Source organism: Tubulanus polymorphus, chromosome 2, assembly GCF_964204645.1.
Source record: "Tubulanus polymorphus chromosome 2, tnTubPoly1.2, whole genome shotgun sequence".
Lineage (NCBI taxonomy): Eukaryota > Metazoa > Nemertea > Palaeonemertea > Tubulaniformes > Tubulanidae > Tubulanus > Tubulanus polymorphus.
In genome coordinates, this window is record NC_134026.1 from 298,413 (window position 1) to 305,830 (window position 7,418).

Here is a 7,418-nt window from a genome sequence, read left to right on the forward strand (position 1 = left end):
ACTTGTAATAACAATCATTCGGACACTGTTAAACCTGATATCACATTCGCGCGCAGCTCGTGATGAGTTTATGCATTAAGTAAATTACCCGGCAGTATTTTTTTCATTAGAACACCATTTGCGTTAAAGACGGACGCGTCACGATTGGTCCGTCTTTTGATCATCCGTCATAATGCGGTGCGCTATTGGTCACGGTGACAGTAGGCGTGTCACACGAGTTTCACGACGCTTCTCGGTTTGATTGATCTACTGTATTCACATTGTATTGTAATCGAAGAAACTAATTTTGCCGCAAAACGAGGATGACTTTACCTTCACCATAATGCGAGGCACAAACCCGGAATCGACGAACGTGGGTCACCGAACAAACCGATGTGTATAATGAATTTATCAATTTGAAACTTTTTTTCTGAAAGAAGCTGCTGTTGGTTATATAGAAAATCCCACACTCAAGAGAATAACAAGTCCGTTAGGGTTTCCTTTATGAGTAGAGAATCCTACAATAGTAACGAAAAAGAATGTGATATAAAGTATTCCAGTATAGATGACTATTAGAATATAGTGGAAACGTCGAATAAACTACACTAGCTCTAGGAAACATTTATTCACTTTATATCATGGGATTCTCTACACATTTCGTCACAACACGAATATAGTTTTTTTTATCAAAGGTTATCAAAGGTTTCCTTTAGTTGAGGATTTATTTTCAACGTTTTGATTATACATCCTATAGTAAGAAGTCATCAGGAAACTCGAGTTACAGAAGAATTCTGATATACAGTCGCTAAAGTAATCTGGATGTATGACAAATTAAGGGTGATACAAAGTAAAAATAACATGCTCTTGGTTATTTCTTATCTAACATCAATATTTCTATCTAACAAAATTGAACTTTATTCTTCGCGCGTCGTTACTTGCGCAAAAAAGAACTAGGAAATATTGAATACGGTTTGTTTGAAGCTCGGAGGCTGGGGGGGGGGGGATTATGAGACACTGGGAGGTGTGGATATACCGTGCAGTCTCCGCTAGCGGCTGGGTTATAGTCAGAGGTCGTCGCGACGACGAAACAAGAAGCCTCTGGCAAATATATTCAAATCGTTTAAGATTAATTACCTGACGATCTAAATGGTGTTTTAATGAGGCCTAGTTTACAGTGGTTTCTACCCGTGTTTACGAGTCTGCACCGAGATGGTTCTGTAATATCGTATCAGTGAATAAATTCTCAACACTTGGATGAGTTTGAAATATGATCGCTCGGTCTGAAGTGTAAGTCCATAGGCTACAATGGCTATAATTAATTGCGTTATACGCCTCGTCATCTTACACAATGACAATTGAAGTTTAATTACCCTTAATGGTTTCACTTTAGTCGTATAACCAGTTTATATTGATACTCATCGACGATGAGTTTGGACGGTTTTCATTCGGCATAGAAAGTCTTATTTGAATTGGGCACTAATCACCGAGCGATTAGTTCAAAATTGAATTAAATGCACGTGTCTAATTTATCAAACGTCAAAATATTTTTAAGGAACATTTTGCGACCTGCCCGCTTTATTTTCGAATGCGCAGAATACCTGCGCTCGCGTGAACTGTGGTCGAACTGTTCATCCAAGGAATACACGCTTATAAACGCAATGGCTGAATAAGCGTGAAGAAAAGCTTCTCAAGTCGACCTTGCCTTAGTTGGGACGAACATTATGCTGTAACTTATCAAAAACAGCAAATGCGACCAGTTGCACTACGTCATCAAAGCGCTCGCCTGTCGTTATAGATCAGGAATCAGTATCAGCGGAGTGAATATTCTATTCGTCTCGAAGAAGGATTCTTCTATCAGATTATTACACCTCCAACCCCTCCGTTTTCAAATTCATTAGTCCTCTAGCAAACAGCACGCCAAATCTATGTAGAAAATTAGCATGCCATTTTAATGAAATATTTAAACGTAGCTAGTTCCTACACAGAACTCTGACTTCAAATTTCACTACTATTTCAAAGCAGACTGCGATAGATTTTGTTTAATCATATTTCCCATCCAAAAATGAATATATACTATATTCTGCAAACAAATTGAATTTGAAATACAGATTCGGAATCACTTGGCGATTCACTCTCCCCCGTATTTTTTAAAGTGTTCGAGTCAATCACGTGCACCGGCGGGATATTCGAGGGACTCATTAGAGGGTTATAAGATTGATCCAATCCAATAGAAGCGCGTCGCCAGTGCCCTAAATAGAATCTGTCAAAATGTCTAAAGACGCCAGAATCGACACTAAATGGCAACCGTCAAAGCTCCAATTACTAACTTTGACAGGTACAAGCGCAATAGACACCGCTACTACATTTAGAAATAATCCTGTCTTCAAACCTAAATGACATTGTACGTTTGACAGGTATCTGTGTTTTTATATAATAGCGGTATTCTAAGCAGAGAATTCTATTAATTCTATTTAAATCTGAATCTAATAATTTGTTGTTTTCAACGATTGCAAAGAGTTTTCAGTCAAACAGCATTTACCGCCTTGTCATTATTTCATTATTCTGCATGTATTTTGCATTATGAAATATTTCATTTTTCCGTAACTAGTTTCGCAGTTGGTGCTGTCTTTTGAAATGTTGGTGAAATTTGGATATACCACTTCTAGTTGTAACCTCGCATCAAATCACTAATATCTGTAACGGAAATTAATGTGAATATTCTGATATATTTAGTAATGTTTATAGATCGATACCTTCTTCAATTCGTCTTTATACACATTTTCAAGTGATATTTCCATCAATTTCAAATGCTCAGAACCGTTATTTCTTTGATCTTAGCCGCGTGTATCTCTTAACAGTGAGAAATTTGACTACGAATTGATCGTTACGAATACATCATTTCATACTATATAGGAACCGGTGTAACCGCGATCTGAATAGATTCGAATGCGCCCACAATTATTCGAAGTCCCTATGTAATCAATAAATAGCCGGGCGGATAGCACCTGTGTACCGAGTATTGTCTTAGCCCGTCATCGCTGCGACGTAAATTATTGCATTAAACACCCAGTTTATTGTCTATAAGAATTGAAATAAATTGTTGGCGGTGAAATATTTCAGGTATTCATCATCAGCTAAACAGATCGTATGACCACAGTGTCTGGTTAGAGAGGTAACACGTGGCTATAATTTCGTATACAGATATATATTTAAGTATTCCCTTATTGTCCAATATGTCTTCAACAGGTGGATATACGAATGTATGTTTTTCAATTTATAACAACAGTGAATTAATAATTGCCTCGTAAAGTCATCTTTCTTCCTCGCAGTCTGGTATTAAGTGCCTGCCAGATATTTATGTCGGTATCTTATGCAGATAACTTCCACATGTAGAAGACTTTAAAATGTGTGAAAGCCACATTTATCGTGCGCCATGTGATAATTATTTATATAAGTCCCTTGTTCCTTGCCGTTTATAGGCAGTTATCATTTAAGTAACTGTCAACTTCTGGTGGAAATATTCCTTAATCTTAGGTCTTAGGAACCCGGTTTAATTTCAAAAATTGACGAGTTCTTCCGGTAAGATAAGATTATCTCCAGTGAAGAAAATGCATGGTCTTCTGTTAGATAACTTTAATCTTCTAGGCCCGGTTTTGTGAACTGGTATTGTCGAGGATGGTACAGTTTATAAAACCAACCCCTGGTGGGTGTTACATTATTGTAACATGATCATGATGTTCATTTCCTGTCAAATTATATAAATTCTGCCATTTTCTTATATTGATCTTTTGTATTAATCGGCTCTGCGCATATTTCTTTTGTTGAGCAATACACTTTGAATTAAATTGAATTGGATTGATTTATACCGTGGGGAAATCCAGTCCGCTATAGGCCAGTAGAACTAGTCCGCTATAGGCCAGCAGAACTAGTCCGCTAGTCCGCTAGTCCTGTGGTTATACAGCTTGTAAACACTAAACACATTCGTTGTTTTTATTTTAGAGTTGCTGACTACATGACGTTGAGTTTGGAGACCCAGTTTACCCGTATAAATACATGAGCGCAATGTATCTACACCGATATGGCGCATCCCAGACACAATCAAAGATTTCATACAAACCGAAAAGCCGCCGCGGTCGAAAACTATTATACAGGCGGCGAGATGAAAGCACTCGTAATTTGGAAATAAAAGGTGTATTAACGGATGGAATATGGCACATGGTGGCATCCCCAATTCAATGTAATAATAGACGATGCAATATGTGGCCATATCTTAAATGCGGCAGACGCGAGACGCGGGCGTCATTTGTAGAAATCGAGCCGAGAAGAATAGAACGTTTCAAGTTGGGAAAAAATGAGTTTCGAACGCGCAGCGAATCTGTTACACGCAGTTTTTATACCGATTGTCATGCGATATCTCGAATTCGGTGCAACAAACGCACAAAGCTTCCAGGTTTATGAATGCAGTTATTTTATTCGATTCCTAGTTCTTGTGATTATTCATTTCGCTCTATAGAAAATCGTATATAGTTAGTTAATTCCTGCCGCTATAGATAGTGTCATCGATGAAATCACATATTGATGTTAATCATCACTCGGTCTGATTTGATCAGAAATTAGTGCGCATTTTCCCCCGGTTAACGGACAATTCATCTTTTTATACATGGACGGTCAATTGAAAATTGAATAGTCTGAATGTATCGTTCGTTTGATGAGCGTTTCGATGGAAAACCAAACTTATTTCCTAGCGTGCGTGGAAAATAACATACTCCATTAACCTTTTGATGGAGCACATTCTCAACCTGTACGCTCAATTGATGTAAATTACCTACCAAACGAAGCCATTAAATCTAAATTAACGCACGTAAGGTTTTCATCTCACGTTTTCCTGCATGGCTGCACAAACCGTAAATGAAACTGGAAACATCCGAGATGAAATATAAGCAGAGTAATGTCGGGTAATTTCTTTTGGAAATAAATCTATTAGGCTTTATTAATATGGATTATTATGATAGGAAAACTAGAATTTGCAGTAATATAGATGTTTTAGTTTATGAATGAATAGTCATTGGTCTTTATCACGTCTACTTTACGCTCCATTTAGCGAATCGTAACCGTTGTCAAAGCTGGCACACGCAAGCCGGATGCTTCATCAATCTAACCACAAAATATTCATTGCTTTTCGACTTGCTTCAACAAACAGAAGCCGGTTTGATGCTTTCTTTCGTGTTTATGTTCCGTTCTTATAAGGAAATTATTAAATCTCTTATTATAGAATAATTTTGCGCCTTTCTACCGGCGATAGAAATACTGCACCTGGAAACAAAAATGCCGAAGTTTTTTCAATAGAATGGTCATTACTTTTGGAACCTAAATTTGATTTAAAAAACTTAAAAATATATATGACTATATTTACACCAATATGATATCGTCTTGGCCGAGAAACACTTTAATCAATGATGGAAAATATATCTGACCATCAGACGTGTTTCTACTGGCAACAGTTGAATGCGTTATTCGATGTACGGAACGGCCTGAAAAATGCCAAAAAGAAAAGATACTTGTCGGGTAATTACAGACCTATCAATACCGTTTTCATACCTAAATTAATCTCTGAATATGGATAAATGTATTGTTTCTGTAAGCAAGGTAACCACCCGAAGCATCACAGGATCTCTACCACCACCAAGACCAGTTTCACCCAGCAGTTCGCCGCCACCTGTTTGCGCCTCACCGAAACGAGGAAAATCTCTACAACCAACATCATCCAAATACGCAGAGACGACCTCCCCGAAAAAGGTAAAATATACCGAAAATCTAACAGATGGTTTTTCAACAAATAGAATGCCTTACCAAAAGTATTAAAAACGATTAAAAATAGGGATCAGTGAAGAAAAGACCAACAACAACAGACACCACTACTTCAACCGAATCGCAAAACCCTCCTCGAGAATTTCAAGATATGTTGAAAATATACAATGGATTTTCCAAAAAGAATTCAGCTAAAATTGGCAATGATTCAACCGACATAAACTTTGACACATCCCCTCGTAGAAATAATCATAGGAGACTTATTGACGTCACTGAGCTATTGAAAGACATGTTAGAGACTGTTTACATGTCACAATGTGTTCAGGTAATTTTGAATTGTTAGCCCTCAGTTTAGAGAATTTTTATATTGATATTTGAGGATACAGTCTACAAGATTTTTTGATTGGTTCCCAAAGTCTTTTTACAATAAGTAGCAAGGCCTGCCACAGAAAACGTCACACAAAATCCTGAAACATTCACATGAAAGATACTTGAGCTTTGTTTTTTACAGAGTTTGAAAACTAGAATCAACACAATGGAAATAGAAAATAGACCATGTCCAGATTCAGTGGATTGCGATGAACTTGGATTCGAGCTGAAATTTCGATTAGCTCTTTATTCGCCTGTGCTGAAAAAAGAACTCCGTCGACAGAATAAAGTATTAGTTGAAGAATCGTTTCCCGCAGTGAGAATGGTGCCGTTTTACGATATCGATGAAGAACAGGATTGTCACCTTATCTGTGAACTCCGCGGACGCGCGCACATTAACTAAACTGGGCGGCGATTCTGGAGAAATTCTCACGATCTGTTACTGAGTTTACGAGTGGAATGAAAACATTTTTCCACAACACAATCTACTGGAAGATGTGCAATAACACTGATGATTATAGCGGGCAGATTTTTCAATTAAAGCTCGTTTTTTTGTTGTCGCATTTTCGCGGTGCCTGAATAACAAGAAAATGACATCAAACCCGCGGCGATGATGAGTGTAGATGAATAGGGCTGTTACTGTTAATGAATTATCGCTGCTTTGGTCACATCAATAGCCGTTGCTTGATTATCAATTAATGAATTTAATAACGACCGATAATGGGGGTGTAATAGTGAACACCAATACCGTCAATATTGTAGTGTAATTACATAACGAGGCACGTCGGGTCTTCGGTAAGCGCATACTCAGTCGCCGGATGTAGGCATCGCGTTCGTGCCAGGCGGCGACGTCACATCGGTGCGTTTCACAGGACGTTCATTATCGAATCGAATTGAAATGAAGTCGATTCGTTCGAGTGTTTGAGGTTGAATCGTCGTGTTGTTCGCTGAAATGTTATTACACCTGATTAACTAACTGACTCATTCGTGTTGTGGTGAATTCTTTCAGATTCCGCTCTGTGAAGCGTAATTGTCTCATCAATAATAATATTTTGAATTATGAATAGCCATTAGACGTGGTTAATACTGTACTTTGGTTGGCCTTGTATCCTCCGTTCCTATTGTATCCTAGTGACCCTTTTGTCACTGTTGTATCGTGATTTTTTCATTAGTTGCGTTCAGTACGGAAAGGGCTCGCGATATTTGTTACGCCAGATGACGTGACGAGCAAGAAAACTTGTTCTCAAATATCCAATATTTGT